The sequence below is a fragment of the Megascapheus bottae genome, unplaced genomic scaffold (assembly GCF_031878675.1).
Source record: "Megascapheus bottae isolate mThoBot1 unplaced genomic scaffold, mThoBot2.hap1 HAP1_SCAFFOLD_91, whole genome shotgun sequence".
Taxonomy (NCBI): Eukaryota; Metazoa; Chordata; class Mammalia; order Rodentia; family Geomyidae; genus Megascapheus; species Megascapheus bottae.
The window spans coordinates 496,796-511,449 of record NW_028327688.1 but is presented as its reverse complement, the minus strand read 5'-3'; the positions used below and the strand labels follow the sequence as shown (position 1 = coordinate 511,449).

At 37.9% G+C, this 14,654-nt stretch overlaps 1 pseudogene; it reads right to left on the bottom strand.

Annotated features, from left to right (window-relative positions):
• Positions 1–14,654, bottom strand: part of LOC150039514 (piezo-type mechanosensitive ion channel component 2-like) — a 157,201-nt pseudogene that overhangs the window by 83,121 nt on the left and 59,426 nt on the right.

Below are 14,654 nucleotides of genomic sequence, written 5' to 3'. Positions count from 1 at the left end.
GTGTCGTCATCTACACAGGGTGTGCAGCCTGGAAAGAGCATAGGCAACAAGAATCTACAGAAACAGGAAATCAGACACATGCAGGAAACATGCTTAATAATAATGTGGCCCCCTTTTCCCTTCTCTTTTACCTCCCAAATATTTTCATTGCCCTACTATTCCTAGTTTTTTATTATTATTTAATAACCTTTTTGTGTCTGTTGTGGGGCTTGAACTCTGGGCTTGGACACTATCCCTGAGCTCCAGCTCAAGGTTGGTGCTCTACTACTTGAGTCATACTGTCACTTCCAGGTTTTGTTTTGTTTTTGTGATGGTTAGTTGGAGAGAAGAGTCTCATGGACTTTTGTGCTGGGACTTGCTTTGAGCTGCAATCCTCAGATCTCAGCCTCCTGAGTAGCTAGGATTATAGGCGTGAGCCACAGGCAGCCAACTTATCCTTCAGTATAGAGAAAAGTTCCAATGTAACATGCCAATTTGTGAGTACAAACTGCCTGTTGATCAATATCGTCCCTTTGGTCATCTTCCCCACCACTCCCAACCCCACATAGCCTCAGTTTACCTAGTTTCATGGCAACTCATGTGCATTAAACATTATCCTAGCATTCGCCCACGCTTCTCTCCATTGTCTTTTCCTCTCCCCTTGACCTTACCCCGTTCATTACACTTGTTCCAGTTTTTTTTTTATACTTTTGGGTAAACTACAAGTTAATAGTTCAAAGGAGTTACACCAAAGGCCTCTCCCCACATACACCATATTGTAGTTAATGTGTTGGTATAAATATGACCTTTTATATGCTTACATACATATTTATAATATAGATCTAACTTCTATACATGAGAGAAAATGTGTCCTATTCTTATACCTTCCAGTTCACACAATGCAGCTAAACGCTAGCAATGTTTAAATATTTTAATGTAATCTTTTTTTTTGTGGGTCATGGGGCTTGAACTCGGCCTTGACACTGTCTCTGAGTCTTCAGCTCAAGGCTACCGTGTTACCCTTGAGCCAAGCCCCACTTCCCATTTTCTAGAGGTTAATTGGAGATAAGAGCCTCAGGTCCTTTTGTACCCAGGCTGGCTTTGAACCTTGAACCTCAGATCTCAGCCTCCTGAATAGTTAGGATTACAGGCATGAGCCACCGTGCCTGGCTTTAATGCAATCTTATGAAAAATAACTATTGGCTCCTTTACAAGAATTACAAAGAAGTCTACAAAGTAATTATAGTGGACACATTTTCCTTCAGATCTTCAAAAGCTGAAGTTGGAGAAAGAAGTTGTTTTGTTTCTGTATGTGTAATGATATTTTCTGACATGAACAACTGATAAAGAATTCTTAGTAAATTATTATTAAATAATGACAAATTTGTTATAATGAACATATTATTTTATATAATATACTATTATCAATATAGAAGTGAGATTAATTTGGATTACAATAGTTCCATCTTATGTATATCATAGAACATTTTCATAATACTAATTTACACACAGAAGTGGCATCTGTCTGTACTACATGTATGAACACATAAACAATAAACACACAGGAGAAACAATAGTGACAGAAACAATAGTGTGACAGTTTAATAACTACAATTAGTCCTAATTCCAGATTTGTGGCATTTGTTTTTGGTAAATCATCCGAAAGGAGATAAGCACAGGAACAGCAAAACCAGGCAGCAAGTCCCAACTTGGAAAATGTCTTTTTCTTTATTATTAATTCAATCACTGATTAAGAGTTCAATTAAAATATACTGTGATATAAAGCATTATTAGCCAGAAAAACACAATAAGAAAGAGTTTCTAAAAGGTAGGATATAAATTTTATGTGTAAAGTTAACTTTCGAGGACTTTGACATTGAAATTTTGCAGGAAATCTCAAAGGACAAAACATATCCTATGTGAGTTTTAAAATTTTCTCCCAGGTTCAAGAGAAGTGTTTTTCTACTGCTTTGAAAGAGGAAGCACATGTGCTTCAATTTTTTTTTTCAGGTAACTGGGTTTATATACCACCATCTCTTCTTTACAATTTCTTGTAAATTTCACTGTTAGGGAGTGATCTTGGAGTAATCACCGAGAGCAAAGGAGATAACAATCTGAAATTGCCCCCAGGTTCTTCAGGTCTGTTCTTTTTCTTGTCTGTGAGAGGGTAAGTGCCACAAAGTGAACAGACAACATTAATGTGGGACAATTCTCCTTACCCAGAATCTGCATAATTGGGAAAGGCAGTGCAGAACAGACTCAAAGGCAATTCTGGAACACGTTCAGCTCTTATATGTAAACGACGTCCAAAACCTGTGATATGTTTAGGATGATCCTAAAATAGGTAGACTTTTCTGAATAAATTGTGGCCTATAGCTCTATTTTATCCTTGGGCTTTCTCAAGGTTCTACCACTTGAGCCACAGAACCACTTATGTATGTGGTATTGAGGAATTGAACCTGGGTCTTCATGCATGCTAGGCAAGCACTACCACTAGGCCAAACTCCCAGCTATAGCTATATTTTATTAATGAAGGCAATGAAAGCTCCCGAATACTGGAAAGAACTTTGAAAGACAAGAAAATTCATGTGGAAGAGAAAGAAAGGATTTAGGAAAAAAAGTATTTTCAAAAGTCTTATTAGTAATGATCAATAATTACATTTCTTTCACAAATATAAATATGTTCTGCTAATCAGAAATATTGCTGGGTGATGCTAAGGTCTGAACACAGGGCACTGAACTTTCAAGGTAGGCAACACTTGAGCCCCTAAAATATTTTTATTCATTATTGAATATGATGTCTGAGAAATGCTGACAGTTATAGTTAACCAGAGCGCATACATGGTTGGTACCCACAGGTATCAAGATAATATTAAAAGTGATCAAATAATAATTTTTCTAATGGACAACTCACTTTTTCTAGATAGCCACAGTCTTTATAAACTCAAACTTAAGGTGATTTCCATTATCAGCAAGCACAGGTTTCTAAAACACTTAAGATTTCCCAATGCCTGGTTATAGTTACAGAGATCGGAGTAAATGTATGGAAGCCTGATCATTTAGCCCCATCCGCACACAGGCAAGATGGCTAAGAACCACACTGACTGGCATCTCACCATGCTATTGGCTGGTAGTCACTTGGAGAGTCTACTCAGAATGAAAACTAAGTATGACATTAAACCAAACCAATACAGAAAGCAAATCTACAGTATCACAAAGTATATTTCATTATCAAATAGCAGTATTTCAGAGTTACCTGTAATTTCAGTTCTTCCTGGAACAGAAAACTGAGAATGAGAGATTTAGTCTACTTCATGATGTAATCGTGTGATCAATTATTTCCTTAGAAATTAAAGAATTAAATTTCCAATCATTTGTGCTTTTATACTAGTGTCAGTTTTTCTTTTTTTTGCTCTATTAGTTTCATGTAGCAAGTATTTTTCTAAGAACTCAATCATAGACTAAGTATGGGACAGAACAAAATTGCTCAGCATTAAAATCAAGAGAATGATTATAATTTTCCCATGATAGCAAAGGAGGATTTGTGATAACCCATTATAGTTTCAGTAAACATAGAGAAGCCATATCCTGTCTATTACTTCTAAATAATTTATATTTATTGACGAAGAGAAAGCCACAGTAAACAGTTAAAAGAAGACATTGTCTTTATTTCCTCTTCTTAGATACTTTCTTGATTGCTAGCAGACTGCAGTTTCTCTGCTTTTGGCTAAGGTTCACCCTTTCTAGAATTTAAAAATCATATTCTTGTGGTGTTTTTTTATACGTAGTTAGCAAAATGCAAAACTCACTCCTGAATTATGCTATGAATGTCCTAAAAACATATAACCAGTGTACACACAAAATACCCACCGCCAGACTGGGTGCTGCTGGTGGTTCATGACCTAAGGATCATGGTTCCAAACCAGCACAGGAAGAAAAGTCCATGACATTCCTAACTCTAATTAACCAACAAAGAACTGAAAATAGAGGTAAATAGAGGTGTGGCTCAAGTGGTAGTAACAGCCTTGAGCAAAAAAAGTTGAGAATTCAAGGCCCTAAGTTCAAGTTCAAGCTGCAGTACCAGCATGCATGCATGTGTGCATTTGCAAACACACACACACACACACACACACACACACACACACACACACACACTGAATCGGCAATGATGTTTTTTTTGCTAGTCCTGGGGCTTGAACTTAGGGTCTGGGTGCTGTCCTTGGACACTTTTTGCTCAAGGCTAGCATTATTCTGGCTCTTTCTGTATATGTGGTACAAAGGAATCGAACTCAGGGCTTCATACATGCTAGGTGAGCACTCTACCTTCTGGCCCCATCAATGGATTTTAGAATTATGATCAAAGCTCTTGTGAATCTACTTATGGGATTAGAGAACACTCTACATGAATCAGTTGTAATTCATTCTAAACTATTTCAGAAAGTGTTATCAAATAGTCTGTATTCTTTCTGTGTTACTTTCTCTGTCTCTCTGTCTCTCTCTCTGTCTCTGTTTCTGTCTCTCTCTCCTTCTCCCCGTCCCTCCCTCCCTCTCTGCATGAAATAGAACACTAGATTCACAAAAACTTGTTAACAGATCTTAACTTCCTGATAACAAGAGTTAAGTACTTCACTGGCTCACCTGTAGATGGTGTTGTCTTCCTTGCTGGGGATGGCCTTGAGGTCTGTGAGTTCAAGGAAGCGGTCATGGAAATAGTGAAGGTGTAAAATGCACACCAGCAGAAAGGAGGTGGGGATGAATATGCGAGTGAATAATTCAGCCACAGTAAACTGCTTTAAGCCAAGATCCTCAAGCCTGTTGAAAACAAGACAAAAAGCAAGATGCTTTCTTGGACAATGCAGGCACTGTCAGGTGCTCTCTCATCACCCTCATTCTTGGTATTCTTCTTGAACACCACCCTGAGTTAGTTTTTATTTTCACTAATCCAAGCCACTTGCTTTTACCATGGACATAAACAACCTTGACACTGCCAAGTTCAATGGCTATCTATCTTCCTCTTGTCCCTGAAATAATCCTTGTCAAGATATTACTACACATTCCTGGCTTTCTTTTCCATTACCATATTCTCCTTTCCTTCTCTCTTTACCTCCCTTCCTCCTTCCCCCCACCCTGCCCCGTCTCTCTGTACCTCTAGACACTGAAATATCCCCAGGACTCACTTTGGGATCACTTCTCCACTTGTCTTTTTCTCCTGGTGCTCTCACTATGTCCCAGGGATTAATCCACCATCCTAATACCAAAGACATAAATGCCTTTTCCTGTGAGCTCTCATCCCCACATTGCTAATGAAAACTAGCTGTTCCAAGGTAACTTCATACTTAGTGTTCTGAAAACTGTTCATGCTCTCCCTCTTTTCCTTAGAGAAGTTTCTCTTTATGTTCCTATTTCTATGCTGGTTTTCTCTGCATCAGTAAACAATATACCCATCTGCCCTGCACGAAGTTCAGAACTCAGGAAACCATGATTCCTTCCCTTCTTAACACATTCCTCTGCATTTGCTTTAACATTCTCTAACCAGCCAGTGTTGCAATCTATCTGTCTTTGCCCTGATCTGGTCAGAGAGAATTCCCCTTGTTTCTCATAGCTGTTATATAAGATGTTGTCTCATTTTTATTTACTACACCTCAAGTTTTCTCAATTGGTCAGCGATCTTTAAGTCCTTGGAAATGTCCAAATGAAATTTCCCCACTGTCCCTTTCCTTTCCTCTCAACAGGCAAAACTTCTGTGAGTTCCTCACATGTATCAGGCCACATTCAGTCTTGTCACAGAACATTTGAATCTGGTACTGGTTCCTTCAGGAGTTCTCTTCTGTACCTGAAACCCACCCCGACTTTTCCCAATACAAGTTGTTTCTTAACCTTCAAGGAGAGTTAAAAGGACACCTGCTTAGAAGACAATTGAAACCACAATTTATAGTTTCCCCTACCATTCCATCAGCCTGCACTTTTCCTGCACAGACTCACCACAATTTGAAATAAACTTGGAGAGAGTAAGTGGTTGGTAGACCTCATAAGACTTAGATTTTCTTGTTTCCTATTGTATCCCCAGGATGAGTATTCAATAAAATTTGTAAATAAACATGGCAGATGTGTTTATTTAGCTACATGACATTTTTTTTGTTCTTGTTGCCAGTGTGTACCAGTTCTGGGGCTTGAACTCAGGTGCTGCATCTTAGTTTTTTTGCTCAAAGCCAGTGCTCTACCACTTGGTCAACGTTCTACCTCTGTTTTTTTTTTTAAATTGGTTTATGGGAGATAAGAATTTCATAGACTTGCCAGGCCCGGTGGCTCACACCTGTAATCCTAACCATTCAGGAGGCCGAGATCTGAGAATCAAGGTTCAAAGTCAGCCCAGGCACAAAAGGACCTGACTCTTATCTCCAGTTAACCTCTAGAAAAAGGGAAGTGGGGCTTGGCGAGCTCAGGAATACTATCCAGGCCCAGGAGTAGGGTGGTGGACTTGACCTGAAGAGCTCAGGAATAACATCCAGGCCCAGGGGTAGGGTGGTAACCTTGAGCTGTAGAGCTCAGGGACAACACCCAGCCGAGTTCAAGTCCCATGACCCACAAAAAATGAAACAAAAACAAAAACCTTACAGACTTTCTTGCCCAGGCTAGTTTTGAACTATGATCCTCAGATAGCTGCCTTATGAAAAGCATGGATTATAGACAGAATACCCCACTGCTTGACTCCTTTTTATTCCTTTTCTTCTTAATACTTTATCATCCAACTCTCAGTGCTGGCCAGGCTTCCAAACTAATTCCAGATGTTTAGAGAAGCAAATTAGAAAAGGAGAAAGCACCATCCATTAATCATACAGGCCATGATATCTCTACATCGTTGGGCCCTCAGTACCTGAGCAAATGGCTTCTGTATGGCTCTAAGTTCACTTTCAGTCTAAGCCAAGAAACATGGAAAAGAAAAGGCTTTGCTTGATGTAGAGCACATGAATTACATAAGTCTTTGAGCTAAAGGACAAAGCTGCACACAGAAGGCAGAAGTTGGATGCAGTACTGTACAGATGCATTTCCCATAAACCAACAACAGAAAGGAACACTTTCTTGAAATAGGGCTGAAAAACATTAATTTGTCAGCCAATATTTGTGGAATAGCTACTACATTTTAAGCTTTAAAAGAAGAAAAACAAAGAAAAAAGAGTTCATATCCCAGTATGTATAATCTCCCCAAATCATCCTGTTTTATTAGAATCCATTAGGTGCTGTAAGCAACATATTCTCAGACTATTCAACTGGCTTAGGTGCTTCTCATTCCATCCTGCACCAAAATCACGTACTTTTCTTTTTTCAATCCGGTCATATTTTGCCACAGGCCCGGGAAGTTTTCAAATTGATATGTATATATAAAGATAAGCACCAACATAGTATAGATCACCACTGACATCCAAAAATATTTCAGGATTTTTCTCCACCATTCATAGTGCACCTGAGAATCACAAAAGACAAAGAAGACAAACATGCTATTGGAAAACTCACCACATTTTTACATCATTTAACTAAAACAAGTGATCCTATAGAAAAATGTTGGAAAATAGTCCGATTTTTAAAATTCTTTAAGGCGTTCATCTTTAAGTGGGTGGATCTTCGTTAGACTTGGGGTTATACTAGCTATTGTGAACAGTTGCTAAGCAACTTCAGTGTTCTCCTCAGTAAGTAGATACTTTGCAGAGCTGTTATGCAGACACTAAAGCAGGGTACAGGTGGCTCATACCTATAATCCTACTCAGGAGGATGAAATTTGAGGCTCACACTTCAAAGCCAACTTCAGGCAGGAACATCTTATGAGACCCTAGGACTTTTATCTCCAAGTATCTGTATCTATCTACATCTATCAAAAAGCCCGAAGTGGAGCCTTTGCTCAAGTGGTCTAGTGCATGGGTAATGAAGTTAAGAGACGTTCCCCAGGGCCTGAGTTCAAGCCCCAAGATGAGCACAAATATAAAATGAGAACAGTAAGATGATACTTAGAAGGTTTCTAGCACATTATCTCATCTTTTGATGGCACTCAGCTAATACTATGTTATGGTGGTTGTTACTGGTCAAGGAAACTGCATCAGTTCTGAAATCCAATATGGGGTTTTAGTAATAACAATGTAAAATAATCATACAGGAGTCTTTATCATAAGCTATGGATAGTCATTAGAGATTGTTTAGCATATACTTTTTATTTTATTTTTGTTGTAATTAATAGAAGGGTTACATTACCTTCACCAGATAGAAGGTACATTGCTTTACAAACATTGATACCCCTTCTCATGTTTTTGTCCCCATTTCCCTCCCTCCACCCTTCCCCTCATCTTGTTTTCCCCTTCCCTATCCTATTTCAAATAAATAAACATATATACAATATACCAGATAACAAGATAGGACACTGTAACAATATGAGATAACCAAGGGACAACAAAAGAAATGAGAAATAACATAGTACATTAAGAACAACAATCACATTATACAGCTCTTGTTTCCATATCCTGGAGGTCCTTTCATTTAGCCTCATCCTATACGGCCTTATGTATCTAGGGTTTGTCCTCCTGTAGACCTCTGCTAGGAGTGTCCAAGGACATACTAAATCCATTAGCACAATGCTGTTCACTGTAGCACTATTTACCACAGCAAAGATATGGAACCAACCTAGATGCCCCTCAATTGATAAGTGGATCAACAAGATGTGGTATTTACACACAATAGAATTCTATGCTGCCATCAGAAAAAAATGACATCACCCCATTTGTAAGCATATACTTTTAAAAAAGTGTTCAAAATCTGGGTGCCAAAGGCTCACTCCTGTAATCCTACTCAAGAGACTGGCCACTAAGGGTCACAGCTCAAAGCCAGCCCAGGCAGGAAAGCCCATGAGACTCCTCTCTAATTCCCCACCAAAAAGCTGGAAGAATTGACTAGAATCCATACAGGTGTTGTAACTGGTATATACTCAAACCATTCAACTAGGGTGGCTGTGGCATCCGTTTTAAGCAAAAAGACTGAAGGACAGAGCCTAGGCCCGGAGTTCAAACCCTGGTACTTGCGCATACACACACACACACACACACACACACACTAAAACAATGTTAAAGATTATTATTGATTTTTGAGAGCTTTTATATCTCTGTCCTATATACTCTGGTTTATTTTTGTGGCTTTATTTGGTTTGTTGGTTCCTGCAAGAATATTTTACTGTTACTATTTTATTATTTTATTTATAATTTTATTATTACTATCATTGGATTTCTTCTAGATCAGTTAAAACTGTGTGTACAAACACCAAATCATTTTAATATTATCTTTTTACAAATTGTAGTTAAGAAAATACTTACGCACTTAATGTACACATGCATGCAAATGTGTACACACACATACACACATGTATTAGTAGTTTTCTTGACATCAAGCTTTGAAATAATAGCTAACCAGGGAATCCTCTATTGTTTAAGATGATCTTAACATTGCTTTTAATGTATTATATATTCAAAAATATAATCTAGCTATACAAATTTCTTTCTTTCTTCTCTTTTTCTTTCTTTCTCTTTTTCTTTCTTTCTTTCTTTCTTTCTTTCTTTCTTTCTTTCTTTCTTTCCTTCCTTCCTTCCTTCTTTCCTTCTTTCTTTCTTTCTTTCTTTCTTTCTTTCTTTCTTTCTTTCTTTCTTTCTTTCTTTCTTTCTTTCTTTCATTTTTTGCCAGTCCTATGTTTGAGCTCAGGGCCTGTGCACTGTCCTTGGACTTTCTCAAGGCTAGAGCTCTACCACTTGAGCCTCAGCACCACTTCTGGCTTTTTCTTATGTATGTGGTACCGAGGAATCGAACCTGGGGCTTTGTGCATGCTAGGCAAGCACTCAGCCACTAGGCCAAACTCCCAGCCCAGATTTCTTCTTTAAATTAAGACTTTATGATAAATTAATGAACTTTTTCTGATCTAAGTATCTAAAAGTTTATAGTTGAGAATGAATTGACAGTAGTCACCTCCCATTTTAGGATTTTGAAGACAATGCTTGAATTTTTTTTAAGTTGTGATTAATAGGGTTACAGTTATATTTGCCAGATAGAGTGTGTGTTACTTCACATACATTGATACCTCTTTTAATGTTTTTTTGTTTTTGTCGATTATGGGGCTTGAACTCTGGGCCTGGGTGTTGTCCCTGAGCTCTTCAGCTCAAGGCTACCGGCCCACAGCACTACTCCCAGTTTTCTAGAGTCTCATGGTCTTTAGGCCCCAGGCTGGCTTTGATCTATGATACTAAGATCTCAGCCTCCTGAGTAGCTAGGATTACAGGCATGTGCCACCACACCTGGATAATTCTTGAATTTTATTAATCATTCTCTACGATATGTTCATAGAATTATAAACCCTTAAAAATATTGGAAAATGGCTGAGATTGTGGCTTAGTGGTAGCATGCCCAAGCCCTGTCATGGATTCTTCAGTATTGCATAAATAGAAAAAGCCAGAACTGGAGCTGTGGCTCAAGTGCTGGAATGCTAGCCTGGAGCAAAAACAGCTCAGGGACGGTGTCCTGGTCCTGAGTTCAAGCCCCAGGACTGGCAATACAAACACACACACACACACACACACACACACACACACACACACATACACATGAACATGCATGCACACACATGCATATATATTTGTGCATATGTATATATATATATATCGGCAAAGAAAGTTCATAGATAAAAACCATTGAAAACTGGAGAGCAATCTTTACCTACCTGGTACAAGGCCACACAGAACAGGAAGAGCACCATGTAGATGATTTTGTACATTACTATTTTCCCCTCGAAGCTGAGGAAGAAGAACATGCCCCCGCAGACATAGATCCAATACTTGATGAACATGGCTATCACCAGATTGCCTAGCACCTTCATGATGTCCTGGTCATCCTCCTCCTCTTCCTCTTCCTCCTCCCTCATTTTCTCTTGCTTCTCTTCCTTTATTTCCTCATCTTCCTCCTTCTCCCTGGGTTCTCCTTCCACTTGTATACCTTGAAGTTCTTCATCTTCAAAATAGAAAACAGTGCCATTACCACTCTGATTTGTCTGACAGATACTGCATTTTGGCTCTATAATGTACATGGGACGCAAATGCATGTATTTTTTTTTAGTTTAAAAATGAGATTTATTGAGAAAATAGTTCCATGGTATGTAAATTTGATACTTATGTCATCAAACACCACAAAATGCATGTATTTTATGAGTTAGTATATAACTTGGGTGATTTTAGACTAGTCTAAGACACAAAGCAAGATTGACACTGAATTCATAGCCTTCCTGAAATGTAGTTAAAAGAAAATAACTTTGGTAATATTTTATACTAATCTCTTTCTAGAATTTTTCTTCAATTTGTTATTTCATAGATTTAGAATCTACAAAATAAATATATAATGATAATGTAAGTGAAAATAACTATCAGTTTTAAATTCTCATTCTTTCATGGCTCTATACAATCTAAGCAGTACTTGACTGTAATTAATCCTAACAACCTTAATCTTAATGTATGCCTGTAAGTATCTAAATCTACAAATAAAGCTATCATTTAGCTTAAATCATGTATGAGGAATTATCACAAATTAATTTTATGCATTGGAATTAAGATGCTTCATCTTGTTTTGAAATATGTTAATACTCAGGACTTAATCCCTGGGTCACCAAATCTATCTAATGTAAATAATCCATTCAAGAAACTCAGTAGATTCTCAGAGTAAGATGTGTGAAAATGAAGGATTAGATTATTTATCTTACATGAACCATTCTTTACCAAAATTAATTGGCTAACTGATCTGCTGAGTAGATATTCAATCCTATGAAGGCAAGATTTGACTCTCCACGATATATTTTGTTACTGTGTGATTTAATATACAGCTATATGCTCAGAGATAATCTCATTAAGGTTACTAGCCAGGTTTTTGAGAGTAACCTGTCCAAAACTGAATGCTTCTTTTTTAATTTTATTGTTGGGATAATGTATAGAAGGGTTACAGTTACATTCATCAGGTAGTAGGTGCGTTATTTCTGTCACATTGGTACCCCTTCTCATGTTTTTGACCCCATTTCCCTCCCCCTAATCATTGCATTTTCTCCCTGCCCTTCCCTATTTCAAATCCCTTCCCTATTTCAAATAAACATATATACAATATACCCAGTAACAAAGTCATATACAGTTACAACACAGAATGCCTCTTGACCTCATAATGTTTCCAGTCCTCTAAATATCAATATTATCACTAATGATAAGTCCACAGAGTTGGGGAGCAAACTGTTCCCTTTTACCTATTTATCATTAAAAGCATAGAGATGCTGATCAGCTAACTTACTTCTCCTTTCCCGTCCTCCTTTCCTCCCTTTCTTTAGTGATATTTTGTTTTTAGAAAAGAAGAGGATTTTAATTAAGCATATTTAAGTCAGTTCTTGGGTTCCATTTCTCACTGAAATTATGCCATGAGACTATCACATTAAACAAAGTAAACCACATTCAAAAAATAAAAATGACGTTAGTTTTTCATATGCCCTTGAAGAAATCATTACATTTTTCTGCCTCTCAGTTGCTTCTTCTTTTGGCCATGTCTTTTGTGAACATACAATGGGGAATTGTAAAATTGCCCTGTGGAGTCTTACAGTGTTAAAATCATGGGTTCTATCCTAACATCAAATTTTATAAAACTTTAAAGAACTAAGATTAAAGGCTACAGTCTCTACTACTGTTATTTGTGGCTTCAAGTTCACAATCAACTTTAACTCCATCTAAAGTCCAGGGTGTTTTTTGTTTGTTTGTTTGGTTTTGTTTTTGCCAGTCCTGGGGCTTGAGCTCAGGACCTCAGCACTGTCCTTGGACTTTCTTAAGGCTAGTGCTCTACCACTTGAGCCTCAGCACTACTTCCGGCTTTTCTGTGTTTATGGTACCGAAGAATTGAACGTGGGTCTTTGTGCATGCTAGGCAAGCACTCTACCACTAGGCCAAAATCCCAGCCCCTCAGAGTGTATTTTTTTTCAGGTGTATTTGGAGCTCTTTGTAATTCTGCTCAGCATAGAAATTTGTACTCCAATACTCCCCAGAGGGCTTACCTTTCTCTTCAAGCTCCTCACTTCCAATCTTGACTTCAGACAAAAGAGCTTCCTTTTCCTGAAGGGCCTTTTGCTCTGTGAGGTGCTGTCTCAGAAGCAGCCAAAAGGTAATAGTGAAAAGAATCTGAAATCAGAGTGAGAAAAATAACTCAGTACCATCTGCAGTACAAACACATCCTCCATAGGGTAATGGAAGCACCATATATTATTAGCCTTTTAATTTAAAATCAAATCACTGCCTCCACTAGGTTTCCAACACAAAGGAATTGATTTTTCCACCTTTGATGTGCGTATGTGTGTGTGGGGGGGTTGCAGGATAGAAGCACATGGGCACTGCATATTGTTCCAGGAAGATGAATATATCAATATCAGTAACCACGTTCCTCCATGATCCCTGTCCTTGATTTTTCTCCTCAGTGGGATGTCACTATGATTAGGAAAGGAGGATGTGTTGAGGATGTGTTTCATGTGTAACACTCCTCTAATTCTGAGGAGTTCTAGAGATATCAAAACATTTTCATTCTAGAAAATAGAACCCCAGATTGTTTCCCTTCAATCTTCCTGCACAGAAAGAAGAGTCTTAAGTGTCTAACCATTTTTTTTTGCCAGCCCTTGTGCTTGAACTCAGGGACTAGGCACTGTTCTTGAGCTTTCTCAAGGCTAGCATTCTATCACTTGTGCCACAGCACCATTTCTAGCTTTTATTGATATATGTGTACTAAAGAATCAAACCCAGGGCTTCATGCATGGTAGGCAAGCACTCAACTACTAGGCTACATTCCAAGCTCTAGTGTCTAAACTTTTGATTAACATTTCTCTAAGGGCTAGGGGAAAAGGTTACATTTTTAGAGAATGTAATATCTGATATCTAATAGCATTTTCTGTTGATAACGGCATTACAATGCAATTCATACATCACATGGTTTGTTCATTTAAAAACACTCGCGAGCTGAATACAAAGAGGAAAAAATGCAAAGGCTGCAAAATGTATCTTAGAGTGCTTAGAAAACTGGATATCCACATGCATATTCCTCATCTTGTACTAATTTTAACCAAATGGATCAAGGACCTTAATGTACATCTGAAACTGTGAAGCAGAAAGAATGGGGAAAGCACTGGAGCATTTAGGCAGGAGCAGTAACTTCCTGATTATAACTCTAAATAGCTCAACAAATAAGAGCAAGGCTTGACATATGAGATTGCACCACACTAAAAAGCTTTAGTACAGCAAAGGAAATAGGTACCATGGTAACTCAGCTATACACCTGAAAAAGAATTAATAACCAGAATTTACAAGGAATTCAAAAATATCTCAAAGAATCAACAGTACAATTAAAGGCAAATGATTTGAACAAACACTTCCCAAAAGGTGTACAACTGGTCCATAAATATATGAAGATATGCTTATTATCCTTAGCAGTCAAAATGACACTGAGCTTTCCTTACTTCATTCAGAATGGCCATTCTAAAGATCACAAGTAGCAACAAGTATTTGTGAGGTTGCAGGGAGAAAGGAAATCTTATAAGCTGTAAGCTATGGTCACATACACTAACATGGAAATCAAAAGGAGGTTCCTCAAAAAGA